We start from the raw sequence: 16,129 nt of genomic DNA on the forward strand, positions 1-16,129 counted from the left end.
ATTTTCCAACTTAATTCACCGATTAAATGTTAAAAACAACCATGGATTCGGGTAATTTAACCAATATTGAGTTAAGAAAACTTACCCCGCTGTTTACTCTGAATATCTCCCAAACATCGCCTCTTCCCGAGCTCCAATCCATCAAAAATGTCCCATTTTACGAACTTAAACTCTCCGCCCAGACATTTGCTCTACGCGATCGCGAAGCACAATTTTCCACTTCCTAGAAAAGACCCTATGCGATTGCGGACTTTCCCACGCGATCGCGATGCACAACATCACAAACCTACGCGATCGCGGACTAGTCCACGTGATCACGAAACTCAAAAGCGTGATTTCCATTTCTGCCCATTTCCTCTACGCGAACACCACCTTCTTCACGCGTTCGCGAATAACAAATTCACATAGCTACGCGATCGCGTCCCGCTTCACGCGATCGCGAATGACAAAATGCCACTACCTCAAATTAACCGTACGCGATCGCAGATATCCCCACGCGATCACGTAGAACAAAACCCCCACTAACCAACTATGCCTATGCTATCGCAGATGCGTTCACTCTATCACGTAGAAGAAAAACAACATCAGATATCAGAAAATTCCAGCAGCTATTCAAATCCAAATTTTTGATCCTTTAGCCATCCAAAACTCACCCGAACCCTTCGGGACCTCAACCAAATATACCAACCCCCGGTCAAACTTCCCAAAAATTAAATTTTTGACATTTCAAGCCTAATTTTACCACGAACATCTAAATAATTTTCCGGACACGCTCCTATGTCATAAATTACCATACGGAGCTATTGAAATCATCAAAATTTAAATACGAGGTTGTTTACACATATGTCCATATCCGGTCAACTTTTCTAACTTACATTTTTAATTATGAGACTAAGTGTCTCATTTTACTCTGAATTCCTTCCGGACCCGAACCAACTAACCCGGTAAGTTATAAAACAGCTATAGAGCAAAAATTGAGTTGTAAATGGGGAAACGGGATTATAATACCCAAAACGACCGGCCGGGTCGTTACACTATTAAACTTAAGAATGGGAAAGACCATATAGAAATTTTCTTGCTACATTTTCACAAATGTTAGTTAGCTAATGTCTGCATTTTATTTTTAATTAAGCATTTGAAATACAATGAAGGGAAGCATTGCAGTAATTCTCTATAACAATCACAATGGTGTTCTATGAGTTGTCCGGTGCGTAGTTTCCTTTTCTTAAGAAAAGCACAAAGGTATATAGTTTGAAAAGTTTTAATAAGGCTTTTCTTTTTGTGTCACAGAAGTATAGGCTCTACTTGAAAAGGATCAGTTCAGAAGCAACCCAGCAAGCCAACATGGTTACCGCATAAATGGAAAAGATTCTGCGTACATGCGAATGGGTTCACTTGACGGGCTTGGTGGTTTTCGAACATTGGCTGGATCCGGAAGGTATGGTCAGGCCAGCTTATCATCATCATATGCATCAGGAGGTATGCTCGGCAGGCTAAATTATCCTGCCGGTGTAAGCCTTCACAGTCTGGCATCATCGCCGCTGCTCCAACCTAATCATGGTCAAAGTTTAAGCAACTCCATAAATTCTTTTACGAAGTTGAATCCAAATGCTCCGCCTGTAAGCCAGAATGCTAGTTTATTCCATGGAATTCCTACATCTTTGGAGCTTGATCAATTGCAGTAGAGTAACCGTGCCATACACATGGGAGAACTGAATCCTTTGGATGAGCACAGACTGCTCACAGCGGGCAGTAGTACATTCACGGACTCTAGATCTGTGGTTGGTAACTCAAACAGCTCGTTGTCCAATGTCTTAAATAATCCTATATTGCTTCAAGTGAACTCCCAACAATCAGCCGTTTGCCTCAAGATAGGGTAAGAGAGAATAGCACTTCAGCCGGCCCTTATTTGCCGAACAACACTGTTGATTTTCCTTCCTCAACCATAGTATCCCTACCTTTTGAAGCTTTAAGAGGAGAAACACAATGCCTGGAAAGTTTAGGGGATGGTGTTCAGATTATGAACCAAGCGTACTGCCAATGGTGGCCAGATCAGAACCAACATTATTCCCAGAACTCAAACCATATTTTTGGCAACATGAGCTCTCAAGTTTCCAGCAATGGTGGTGTGGCGTCTTTACCCCAGAGCATGGACCAAAACAATGAAGTGGTCTACAGAGGGGTGGACGTCTCTTTGATTGGCAGATCAAATGGAGGTTCTTCAGCACTCATACAACATAGTCCCGACTCGAGGACGAGGACAAGGGAAGACTATCTCTTGGAGACAACAAAGCAACAAGTTGGTTTTATTCCTCAGGGATATGGCTCCCTTGATGATCTAATGAGTGCAATGAAACGGGTAAGATAACTTTTTTTGGACTTGTCTTTCTTATTTTTGAAGCTTTCAAAATCTTATTTCTATAGTTCTATTGTTAACTATTCATTGATTCTGAAATCTGAACGACAATCTAGAACACCACATACATATGTTAGTTGCATGTACTATTGATTTTGAAATAAAGATGAACATCATTACTTGACCTCAATCCTCAGTGTCTCAAGTGTGTGGCTGATCAAGCTTTTCTGAAGGAAATGACTCTTAAATTGGTGTCCTTGGTTAGAGTATATAATTCTTTTTATATGAATTGAGAATGATATAAGTTATACCTCGGTAGCCATGTATCCAACTCATGAAATATATCTATGGGTTAAACCTTTTAGATATTGAGCATTACCCATTATAGTTTTAAGTTATGGGTTCATATTTACTATTTACTACAATTTTAATGGATTTTTATACATAAATTAATACCCTGCTTCGGAAGTACTGGGTTCAGATGAATCCGGTACTACTTAGCTGCATCTTGCCCCTGACTCTAGGAATTCTATGTCATGGATGCAAATTAATGTATCCTAAAAGGAATATATGATCCTAATATTTCTTATTTCTCAGCAAAGATCAGATTATCAGTCATTATAACATTAGTACTCTAGCAGGAGGAAACAATGCACTCTTTATTGATATCTCATATTGCATGACCTAAATTAACATATTAAAGGAGCTTATTTGCGTGATGGAGGAGCAACAAGATGGAGCCTTGTTAGAAGGGGGAGAATTTTGATTTGATGCTTATTCTTTTGGGTCAGGTTTATGAGGTTTTGTAACTATCATATTAAGAAGATTTATTTGCTCATTGAGGAGTCTAATAATATGTCTACAAGTACTACCACTACACCCCTGCCTTCTTTTCCATTGTTCCTTTCGAAACCTGAATATTGTTATTGATAGTAGAAAACACTCAAATGCTAATTACTTGTTGCTTCTGAAGGGCCGGTTCTGGATGTTTAACTGAACCGATTGCTTTCATTTCAAACTATGTAGTTATATGCGGAAAAAGTTTAAAGTTTATACATATAATAAGATTGCACTCATGTTGAACTCAATGACTCTGGATCTTGATTCGCCTCAAGAGGCGAGTCGATCACGTCTGCAGATTCATGTATCAGTAACAATAATATTGTGAGAGATAAGAAGCTTGACACTAGAAGTACTACTACACATATCTCACCAAAAACGGCTTAGCTCATGATATATTGAGACTCTTCTTTGGCTTTATGAAACAATAAACTGTCTCTAATGATTCTGTTTATAACTACTTTTAGTATGATATTAAAATTTGGTTCAGTTGGCTTCTATACAACTTTCAGTAAATCAGGACAAACAAGTGAAAATATCAGACATTTTAGCATATCCATGAATGTTTGTGTACTAGTGGAGATACTCATATTTACCTAATGGAAGTACAAAATTAAGAACCTTGGGTTCAAATTTGAAGTAACTAAACATTTAAAATCCACATATAATGTTCCAAGTTAAACAAATGAATTGCAGTATATAGTTTACCTCAAAATCTGTATATATATATAATTCAGGGGAATTAACCAGATACGTGGCATTCTATTTGAGTAGGAATATCACTTATCTTTTCCCACAACCTTTTGGCATTTTGCACTGATTTACATCATAAAGAAACAAAACCTTCGCATACAAACTGATTAAAATAAACGGCTCTTCTAATCTATTTGTTCCTTATTCCAAGAAGCGCAAAGTTTTTATCGGTGCTAAAACCAAAACCACGATTCCACAACCATCACTTTTTTATTGAGGATCCCTTATTCCTTCAAACAAAACCACAGTACAATCCATGTTATGGCTTTCATCCTATTCCTACTCTCTGGTGAGAGTACTCTAATCTCCTTTGCCAAGTATTGCACAATCACTTTTCTGCCAGAGATAGAGTGTGTCAGGTTTACAAGCCCTACCATGAAAGTGCTATTCTTCCTTTTAACCAGCAAGTTCATATGTATGTTAGTTTTCTGCCTTCTTTCTATGGAGTTAAATTTTTCCTTCTTTCTGTTGGGTTTGTTTTTAATATATGCAAAAATAGGCTCCAAAATCTAAAGTTGTTTCTCAATTATGCTACAAAATTATTTAGTGCAAGATATGAATAGATTTATGTAACGACCCGACCGGTCGTTTTGAGTATTACAACCCTGTTTCCCCATTTACTGCTCAAATTATATTTTACAGTTGTTGTGTAAATTACCGGGGTAAATGGTTCGGGTCCGCTGAGGTTTTGGAATGAATTGGAACACTTAGTTCCAAGGTTTAAAGCTTAAGTTAAAATAGTGACCGGATGTCGACTTAAGTGTAAACGACCCCGTAATGGACTTTTGGTTATTCAAATAGCTCTGTATGGTGATTTTGGACTTAGAAGCGTGTCCGAAAAATTATTTGAAGGTCTGTAGTGGAATTAAGTTTGAAATGGCGAAAGTTGTATTTTTTGGAAGTTTGACCCGGGGGTTGACTTTTTGATATCGGGATAAAAATCCGATTCTGAAAATTGAAATAGGTCCGTAATGTGAAATGTGACTTGTGTGCAATTTTGAGATCAATCGGACGTGATTTGATGTGTTTCCGCACAAGATATAGAATTTGAAGTTTCAAAGTTTAATGATTTCGAATTTAGGTGTGATTCATCGTTTCGATATTGTTATGTATGTTTAGAGGCCTCGAGTAGATCCGTATTATGTTAGGAGATTTGTTGATATGTTCGAACGGGGTCCCGAAGGGCTCGGGTGAGTTTAAGACGAGGTACAAATCATTTTCATTCATGTTGCATTTGGTGAAGGTTTCTTGTTCTGGTATGGCCTAACTTGCGGCTGATCTGCGTAGGTGCGACGCTTTTGGTGCAGAAGCGAAAAGAGGCAAGGTGAGGAAGAACACAAAGCACATTTTGTAGCGCAGGTGCGAAACTCATCGCAAAAGCGGAATTTGGTATCCGCCTGTGCGGGTGTTGCTGGGCAATGTTATCTCGCAGATGGGAGTTTTTTTTCCGCAGAAGCGAGGGACGCAGGTGCGACTTCTTGTCCGCATCTGCGAAAGTGCAGGGCAGAATCCTTTTAAGTTCGAGGGTTCGATATTTTCACCAAGTTTCGGATTTTGGAGCTTGGTTTGGACGATTTTGGAGAGGAATATTTCCACACAACTTGGGGTAAGTGTTCTTGAATCTCATGTGATTTTATTACATGAATTTATCTTCATTTTTTGTGTAAGATTATCGAATCTTCAAGAGAAATAGAAGGAAATTTCTATAATGTCACAAAATAAATTTTTTGAGTTTGAATACCGATTCAGAGTCGGATTTGAGTAAAATAGTATGGTTGAACTTGTAATTGGATGTATTGTCATATTTTATGAGTTTCGTCAGATTCCAAGACGTGGGCCCCATGAGTGATTTTTGGGGCATAATTTCGAATTTTGTGGAAAATATTAGTATTTTGATATGGAATTAATTTATATAAATTGTGTGGATTGAATCAAATTAATTGTGACTAGATTCGAGCTGTTCGGAAGTTGTTACGTGCAGAATGGAATTTCTGGAGCATTGTTTAGCTTGCTCGATATTGGATTCGACTTGTTCGAGGTAAGTAACTCTTTCAATCTTGGAGTTGAGGGTATGAAACCTGAATATACGTATTATGTAAATTGTTTGAAGGTAACGTACATGCTAGGTGACAGGCGTGTGGGCGTGCACCATAGAAATTGTGTCGTAATTGTTTTCCGTGTAATTTTGAGTCAAATAATCTTGGCATTTTCTATGCGATTTTGTATGTTGAAGAAATTTAGCTGAGAATCATATTAAAAATCATGTTGAAGTTGTGGGGCAGTATTATTGGGATCCACAAAGGTTATATTGCTGTAAATTATCTGTTTAAATTGAAATTTATACTCAGTCATATTAATTTTATTTCATATCATATCTCAGTATCTATTGCTATTTATTGATTCATCATATCATCATTTTGGGCTAGTTTTATGACATTATGATCCTGAGAGACCGGAGAGATTGATGACTGAGTGAGGCCGATGGCGTGATTGTGAGGATAATTATGGGATCAGGCTGCACGCTGCAGCAGGCCAAATTGGCTTATTATAGCACGTGAGTTGTCCGTGCGAATACAAATATTGATATTATAGCACATGAGTTGTCCGTGAAGATTATAGCGCCTGGGCTGAAGGAGCCCCTCCGCAGTCTGTACACCCCCAGTGAGCATGGTTGATATTATTGAGGGATGGATCTTCCCTGGACATGGATCTTGTCTGAAGCATTTAATGGATCTTCTCCATGCGGCCGGACTAGCCTTCCTCGGTACTAAGTGACTGATGGTCAGTGATGTATATATTCCGGGATGGATCTTCCCTGGGCCGTATGGGCCATATACAGTACCGAGTGGTTGAACATGATGAGTGAAAAGTGTGATACAATGAGATTGAGTACTCTGAGAGTGTGAGTACATAATTCATCTATGAGATACATTGCATTGACATGTACACATGACATACATGCATAGAGATATATTTTTCTCATGTTGTACGGTATCACATCATTCATGATTTCTCACAGATGTTGACAAATGGGCATAGTGATGCATTTGTTTTACACTAGTTATCTCGAAAGAAAATGCGACATCTTAATTATCATTGAAAGAAATTTTGGGAAAATTACTGTTTTCAAACATACTCATATTTTTGGAAACTTCGGCAAACGATTTGGGTTTTTACTGATATACTTGAAAGGCAAAACTATTTTCAGAAATCATGATTTTGCTGAGCATTTTTATCTTTGAGTTACTTCTTGTATTATTTGCTTTACGATGTTATAGACTGTTGTGGACTATTGATTTTGGACCCGACCTTGGTACAAGCTGGTTACTACTTTGAACCTAAGGTTAGGTTTGTTACGTATTGAGTACATGATGTCGGTTGTACTCATACTACACTTCTGCACCTTGCGTGCATATGTTTGTTGTTGATGTTGTTGTGTTCGTTGGGAGCTAGATCTGAAGATGTACCTGCGCTCCGGTTGTAGTTGTCTCTTGTTCATGGTAGCCTTAGACTCATAAAACTCTATTTATGTACTCTTGTAACAGATGATGTATTTACTTCATACCAGCATTGTATATTCTATTCTTAGAAGCTCATGATTTGTACTACCAGTTCTTGGGGAATGTATAAGATTAAGATTTTTCTGTAATTAGATTGCTTTAATAATTGTTATTAGAATTGGTCAGTGGTTAATTGGCTTACCTAGCGGGTTGGGTTAGGTGCCATCACGACTAGACGGAATTTGAGTCGTGATAATTTATGATGAGCCATGGAACAAGGTTATTTCTAACCAAGAAAATCCTTCTATAAAAAGAGGTTTTCAGCAAACCAAGAGTACAAAGGATGGGGTGTCTGAGAAGGTTATGTATGATCTCAAACCAGATGTTGATCTGACTTACAAGGCAATGGTGCCAGTTATTTGTATTAGACGATTGTTATTTCCTATTTGATTCAATTGGAATCAAAGTTCAGTTTTCACAATTCATCCTTGAGGACAAGGATATTTTGAGAAAGGGGTATTTGTTACGAGCCAAATTAATCGACCATGTGAGTTGTGCGTGAGTAGATGACTACTTTGTAACTATCATGTTCTCTGTATAAACAGAGGAATAGGACTTGTAATTGTATTGTGATTTGATATTGAAATTGATTTCTTTCCCCGCTCTCTCTGTTACGTTCTTGTTATCGACTCCATCGGCGACGCCGGCCAGTGCACCGAAAAATCTGTTCAGGGACCATTCTTGCTCTTGGTTCCTTAGGATTTCCTATCTTCTTCATTGAAGTTGTAACATAATTCTAGTAAAACATTGACTACACAACGAAATATGGAATACACATGTTTAGGCAGTTTCATTTTAGCACATAAAACATTTTTCTCTACTGTGGAACAAGTAACAAATCAGTTTCCTTATTGTCACGACCCAAACTAACCCCTGTCGTGATGGCGCCTATCTTGGAACTAGGCAAGCCGACTCATTTCCAAAACAAATCGATATTTTCATTTCAAAGATAATTTCAATGTTATTTAACATAAAAACCTTCGTAAAAGAGTTCAAATCAAAATAAAAGTGCAGAAGGAGAAGCCCAACATCAGGGTGTCACTATTCATGAGCATCTACTACAATCTGTCTAACAATATCAAGGCTAACTCAACCTGAAAAATAGCTAAATACAACTAGAGGAAGATAAGAGGGAGAAGAGCAGGGGCTGCGATCACCAACAACTACCTTGCTATCTCCGAGAAAATCTGTAACCAGAAAAAAATCAACAACCGCTACCGTGTCCAGCTACACTGGATCTGCACACAAGGTGCAGGGAGTAACGTAAGTACCCCAACTCAGTAAGTAACAACAATAAATAAAGACTGAGCAGTAATGACGAGCAACAAAACATATAACGTTCATATCATGAAATCTCAGTAAAATACCACATGCCTTTAAAATCAGGATTTAAATCAAAACATCTTGTTTAAATCCAGTTCCAGTAAAAGTCATTTAAAGATATTTTTCAACAGTTTTCAAACAGAGAAAAAATGCAAAGGTGAGCAAAAATGATGAAATCATAAACAGCCCCTCGGGCAAAACATCACTTATATACAACTCCTCGGGAAAACCTCACAGTCACTCGTGCCACCCGGGCATACCTCACAATAACGCTTGCCACTCGGGCATACCTCACAATCACTCATGTCTCCCAATCACTCAACACTCGGCACTCGCATTCAGTAGGTACCTGCGCTCACTGGATGTGTGTACAGATTCCGGAGGGGCTCCTTTAGCCCAAGCGCTATAATCTATATGGACAACTCACGTGATGCACAAATAACTCACATGCTATAATAATAAAGTATGCTGTAGGCGGGAAGCCTCGATCCACACTCATCCTTACAAATCAGGCCCTCGGCCTCACTCAGTCATAAACCTTTCAAGCCACTCGGGCATTTTAGTAAAACAGGGCATTCGGCCCAAAATATTTATATGCATCAAAATAGAGTCATAAAACTGAGTTATGCGGTAAACAAGTATAAACATGACTGAGTATAGATTTTCAATCGAAAACAATGAGAGGATAGTAAGAAAAACCCATAAGGGTCCAAACAGCACTGGCGCAAGGCCCAAACATGGCACTCAGCCTAATTTACAGAAAAATCTTTCTAAAACATATAAGCATCATATAGTTTCAACAAAGTATGCAACTTTACAGCTGCTACGGGATGGACCAAGTCACAATCCCCAACAGTGCACGCCCACACGTCCGTCACTTAGCATGTGCGTCACTTCAAAATAGTAGAATGATACGAAATTCGGGATTTCATACCCTCAAGACTAGATTTACAATCGTTACTTACCTCAAACCGGTCAAATCTCTACCCCACAATGCTCTTGCCTCTGTACTCGGCCTCCAAATTCTCCAAATATATTCACAATCAGTAAAATACCATCAATACGCTCTAATGGAATGAATTCCACAAGAAAAGCTACAAAATTAGACCAAAATCCGAAATTGGCTCAAACCCGGCCCCCGGGCCCATGTCTCGAAATCCGACAAAATTTACAAAACTTGTACCAATGCAGCCGGTAGCTCCAACTCAGCCCGAGGTTAGGGCAGCAGCTTCTGAGGCAGAGCAACTCAGGCTTGAGAGGTACAAGAAGTATCACCCACCTACTTTCAGCGGACTAGCTTCAGATGATGCTCTGGGTTTTCTTGAGGAGTATCATCGTATTCTCCGCACTATGGGTATTGTGGAGAAGAGTGGAGTTTCTTTCACCGCTTTCCAGCTGAGGGGAGCAGCATATCAGTGGTGGCATGCCTATGAGCTGAGTAGTTCGGACGAGGCAACCTCACTCACTTGGACTCAGTTTTCAGAGATGATCTTGCATGAGTACATTCCCCAAAGCCTCAGGGATGCTTGGCGCATAGAGTTTGAGCTGCTACGTCAGGGTGCTATGACTGTGTCAGAGTATGTAGTCAGTTTCAGTGAGTTAGCTCGCCATGCACCGGCTCTGGTTGCTATAATCAGAGAGAGGGTTCGTCGCTTCATTGAGGGACTCTTCCCCATTATTCGGATCAGTATGGCCAGGGAGTTGGAGATGGACATCAGTTATCAGCAGACAGTGAGCATTGCTAGGAGAGTGGAGCGCATGCTTTCCCGGGACAAAGATGAGAGAGAGGCCAAGAGGTCTCGAGAGACTGGTCATTATTCAGGAGCTCGTGCACCAGCATCACGCTATGGTAAGGGCTTTGTGATTCACCTTGTTCATTCAGCTCTTCCAGCAGCCAGCGGTGTTCCAGCTCCTCCTAGACCTCAGGAACCCTATTATGCACCGCCAGTATCCAGTATGCCTCCTACTTGAGGTGCTATTACCGGCCAGTCCAACAGGCCAGGTCCGAGTCAGTCTCAGCCGCCGCATCCTCCAAGGGGTTGTTTTGAGTGTGGTGACACTCGCCACATGGTTAGAGATTTCCCAGAGCCAGGAGAGGTGCACCTCCACGGACTTATCAGCTTCCACGTGCTCCACCGGGTCCTTCGGCCATTCTTCTAGAACCAACTGCCACCCCACCTCCTCAGCCAGCTCGAGGTAGAGGTCGGGGAGGTTGAGGTTGCCCTAGAGGGGGAGGCCAGGCCAGGTACTATGCCCTTCCAGCCCGTTCAGAGGTCGTTGCTTCAGATTCAGTCATTACAAGTATCGTCCATGTCTGTCATAGGGATGCATCTGTATTATTTGGCCCAGGCTCTATGTATTCATATGTGTCTTCTTATTTTGCTCCATATTTTGGGATATCTCGGGATTCTTTGAGTTCCCCTATTTATGTATCTACTCTTGTGGGAGATTCTCTTGTTATGTACCGCGTGTATCGGTCGTGTTTGATTGCTTTTAGTAGTTTTGAGGCCAGAGCTGATTTATTATTGCTCAGCATGGTGGACTTTGATATTATTTTGGGCATGGACTGGTTGTCGCCCCATTATGCTATTCTTGATTATCACGCTAAAACTGTGACACTCGCTATGCCAGGTTTACCGCGATTAGAGTGGAGAGGTACCTAGCATAGTTATTTATTTTCTTAAAGCTCAACGAATGGTTGAGAAGGGGTGTGACGCGTATCTATCTTATGTGAGAGATGTCAGTATTGATAGCCCTATAATTGAGTCAATTCTAGTAGTGAGGGACTTTCCAGATGTGTTTCCAGCTGATCTTCCGGGCATGCCGCCCGACAAAGATATTGATTCCGGCATTGATTTGTTCTCGGGCACTCAGCCCATTTCTATTCCTCCCTACCGTATGGATATTCCTGAGTTGAAGGAGCAGTTGCAGGAGTTGCTTGATAAGGGTTTCATCAGGCCTAGTGTATCACCTTGGGGTGCTCCGGTCTTATTTGTGAAGAAGAAGGATGGTTCTATGCGTATGTGTATTGATTACCGCCAGTTGAACAAAGTCACAGTGAAGAACAGGTACCCATTGCCTCGTATTGATGATTATTTGATCAGTTACAGGGTGCCAAGGTATTTTCCAAGATTGACTTGCGTTCTGGCTATCATCAGTTGAAGATTCGGGAGCCGGACATCCCGAAGACTGCTTTCCGGACCAGATATGGTCACTATGAGTTTCTTGTCATGTCATTTGGGCTGACCAGTGCCCCAGCAGCCTTTATGCGTTTGATGCATAGTGTGTTCCGGCCTTATCTTGATTCCTTCGTCATTGTGTTTATTGACGACATCCTGGTATATTCCTGGTCTCGGGAAGATCATGAGCAGCACCTGAGGACTGCACTTCAGACCTTGAGAGAAAAGAAGTTGTATGCAAAATTTTCAAAGTGTGAGTTTTGGTTAGACTCAGTGGCATTCTTGGGTCATATAATATCGAGTGAGGGGATCTAGGTGGATCCGAAGAAGATTGAAGCAGTGCAGAGTTGGCCCAGGCCGTCCTCAGCTATGGAGATTTGGAGTTTTCTTGGTTTGGCGGGGTATTACTGTCGCTTTGTAGAGGGATTTTCATCTATTGCGGAACCTATGACCAGATTGACCCAGAAGTGTGCTCCGTTTAGGTGTACCGAGGAGTGTGTGGAGAGCTTTCAGAAGCTCAAGACAGCTTTGACTACAGCCCCAGTATTAGTATTGCCTACAAGTTCGGGTTCCTACATTGTCTACTGTGATGCCTCTAGGATTGGCCTTGGAGCGATATTGATGCAGGACGGTAGGGTGATTGCCTATGCGTCTAGACAGTTGAAAGTTCATGAGAAGAATTATCCGATTCATGATCTCGAGTTAGCAGCTATTGTTCAAGCCCTAAAGATCTTGTGTCATTATTTGTACGACGTTCCCTGTGAGATTTACACTGATCACCGGAGTTTGCAGCACTTGTTCAGGCAGAAGGATCTTAATTTGCGTCAGCGGAGGTGGTTGGAGCTACTTAAAGACTATGATATCACTATATTATACCACCCGGGGAAGGCCAATGTAGTGGCCGACGCCTTGAGTCGCCGGGCAGAGAGTTTGGGGAGTTTGGCGTATCTTTCGGTAGCTGAGAGGCCCTTAGCCTTGGATGTTCAGGCCTTAGCCAGTCAATTTGTGAGATTGGATATTTCAGAGCCTAGCCGGGTATTAGCTTGTGAGGTTGCTCAGTCTTCTCTTTATGACCATATCAGGGAGTGCCAGTATGATGATCCTCATCATCTAGTTCTTCAGGACAGGGTTCGGCGAGGTGATGCCAGAGATGTGACTATTGGTAATGATGGTGTGATGAGGATACAGGGCCGGATCTGTGTGCCCAATGTAGATGGGTTTCGGGAGTTGATTCTCGAGGAGGCCCACAGCTCGCAGTACTCCATTCATCCCGGTGTTGCGAATATGTACTAGGATTTGAGACAACACTATTGGTAGAGGAGGATGAAGAAGGGTATAGTTGGGTTTGTGGCCAAGTGTCTCAACTGTCAGCAGGTCAAATATGAGCACCAGAGGCCGGGTGGATTACTTAAGAGGTTAGAGATCCCAGAGTGGAAGTGGGAGCGGATCACCATGGACTTTGTAGTTGGATTTCCACGGACTTTGAGAAAGTTCGATGCTATTTGGGTTATCGTGGATCGGCTGACCAAGTCAGCTCATTTTATTCCAGTATTGACCACTTATTCTTCTGAGAGGCTGGCTGAGATTTATATCGGAGAGATTGTCCACCTTCATGGTATTCCAGTATCCATCATTTCAGACAGAGGTACACAGTTCACATCACGGTTTTGGAGAGCCGTACAGCGGGAGTTGGGTACTAGGGTGGAGTTGAGCACAACCTTTCACCCTCAGATGGACGGGCAGTCCGAGTGTACGATTCAGATTCTTGAGGATATGCTATGTGCCTATGTGATGGTGTTCGGAGGGTCATGGGACCAATACTTGCCACTTGCATAGTTTGCTTACAACAACAGTTACCAGTCCAGTATTCAGATGGCACCGTATGAGGCTTTGTATGGTAGGCGGTGCCGGTCCCCAGTGGGATGGTTTAAGTCGGGCGAGGCCCGATTGTTGGGTACAGATTTGGTCCAGGATGCCCTGGATAAGGTGAAGGTGATTCAGGAGAGACTTAGCACAGCCCAGTCCAGGCAGAAGAGTTATGCGGACCAGAAGGTTTGTGACTTTGCATTTATGGTTGGTGAGAGGGTCTTGCTTCGGGTATCGCCTATGAAGGGCGTCATGAGGTTCGAGAAGAAAGGAAAGCTGAGCATGAGGTTCATTGGTTCTTTTGAGATATTGAGGCAAGTTGGGGAGGTTTCTTATGAGCTTTCCTTGTCTCCTAGCCTAGCAGGAGTTCACCCGGTATTCCACGTGTCTATGCTCCGAAAGTATCACGGTGATCCGACTCATGTATTGGATTTCAGCTCAGTCCAGTTGGACAAGGATCTATCTTATGTTGAGGAGCAGTAGTCATTTTGGACAGGCAGCTCAGAAAGCTCAGGTCAAAGAATATTGCTTCAGTAAAGGTCCAATGGAGAGTCCAGTCGGTCAAGGAGGCGACTTGGGATACCGAGCGGGATATGCGCAGCCACTACCCTCATCTTTTCACAGATTCAAGTATGTCTTTATACTCGTTCGAGGACGAACGATTGTTTTAAGAGGGGGATGATGTAATGACCCGGCCGATCGTTTTAAGAGTAATAGCCCCGATACCCTATTAACTGCTTTCCCCATATCTATTTCTGTTATTATGACTTACCGGTATGATTGGTTTTGAGTTTCGGAGTGTTTTGGAACACTTAGTCCCTAAACGAGAGCTTAAGCCTTAGGATTTGGACCATAGTCAGAAATGTATGAAGACGACTCTATAATTGAATTCCATCGGTTCCGTTAGCTCCATTAGGTGATTTTGGGTTTAGGGGCGTGTCCGGATTGTGTTTTGGAGGTCCGTAGCTCATTTAGGCTTGAAATGGAGAAAGGTGTGGAACCTCGAAGCTACACGTTCGCGACATGGTCCTCGCGTTCTCGAAGAAGAACTGGAGGCAGGCGAGATTTTCGTTCTTCGCGTTCGCGATGGAGATCCCGCGTTCGCGAAGGGTCAAGCTGAGTGGTCTTCACATTCGCGACATGTGCATCATGTTCGCGATGGAGGATGTTTGGGCCGAAGTAACTTGTAGTTCGCGAACACGAGGGTATGGCAGCGTTCGCGAAGAAGGATGCGTTTGGACAGTATTAAAGTTCCAAAAAAACTGAGGTTATGCCATTTTTATCAAAAACTTAAGTTGGGAGCTCGGATTTTGGATGAGGGATTAAGAGATTTTCAGAGATATCGATTGGGTATCGATTCTTAAATCCTTTATGGTTATATTCCACTAATCTATGCTTGAATTCATTGTTTAATTTCGGATTTGGGGTGAAAATTTGAGAAAAGTTCTTAGGCCGAATTTTGGGGTTTTGATCTAGATTTTGGTATCGTATTTTAGCAATTTTGGTACGAGTAAATTCGTGAGTGAATGAGTGTTCGTATTTTGCGACTTTTACCCGATTCCGAGACGTGGAGCCCATGGGTGAATTTTGAGTTAATTTTGGATTTTTTGTTAAATGTTGATTTCATTAATTAGATGAGTCTATTATGGTTGTATTTATGATATGTAATTTCTTTTGGCTAGATTTGGGCCATTCAGAGCCGAATATTCGTGGGAAACGCATTGTGACCGATTGATTGAGCTTGGTTCGAGGTAAGTGGTTTGCCTAACCTTGTATTGGGGACTTTCCCCTTAGGATATTTCGATATTATTTGGTGTGTGGGCACCGTGTACGTGAGGTGACGAGTACATACACGGGCTATTATTGCAAAAATCTCATTTATCCTTTTTAAATCATAAATGATTTCTCTTATTGAATTGCACTAATAATGTTTAATTGTTTAGTTTAGACTAGAAAAGCATGCTTACGTGTTTTAACTGCCTAATTGACATTCTGTGTGTCATCCTTAGTTAAATCCCTATTTTCCTTATCTGTGATTAGTGTAAACTGTATAATTCGAGGCCATACCTGTCATTGTATCTTGCATTGCATATTTAAATTGGGACTACGGACGTATTTAGGGAGATCCCCCAGTACTGCATATTTACTTTGGGACTACGGACGTATTCCGGGAGATCCCCCAGCATTGCTTATTTAAATTGGGACTACGGACGTATTCCGGGAGATCCCTCAGCATTGCATATTACTTTGGG

The 16,129-nt window shown here is 41.5% G+C and overlaps 1 pseudogene; it reads left to right on the top strand.

Moving 5' to 3' along the window:
* The first annotated feature begins 1,145 nt into the window (after positions 1-1,145).
* LOC142175384 (two-component response regulator ORR24-like) lies at positions 1,146-2,368 on the top strand (annotated as a pseudogene).
* Positions 2,369-16,129: the final 13,761 nt, after the last annotated feature.

This window comes from Nicotiana tabacum, chromosome 21 (assembly GCF_000715075.1).
Source record: "Nicotiana tabacum cultivar K326 chromosome 21, ASM71507v2, whole genome shotgun sequence".
NCBI classification, from domain to species: Eukaryota; Viridiplantae; Streptophyta; class Magnoliopsida; order Solanales; family Solanaceae; genus Nicotiana; species Nicotiana tabacum.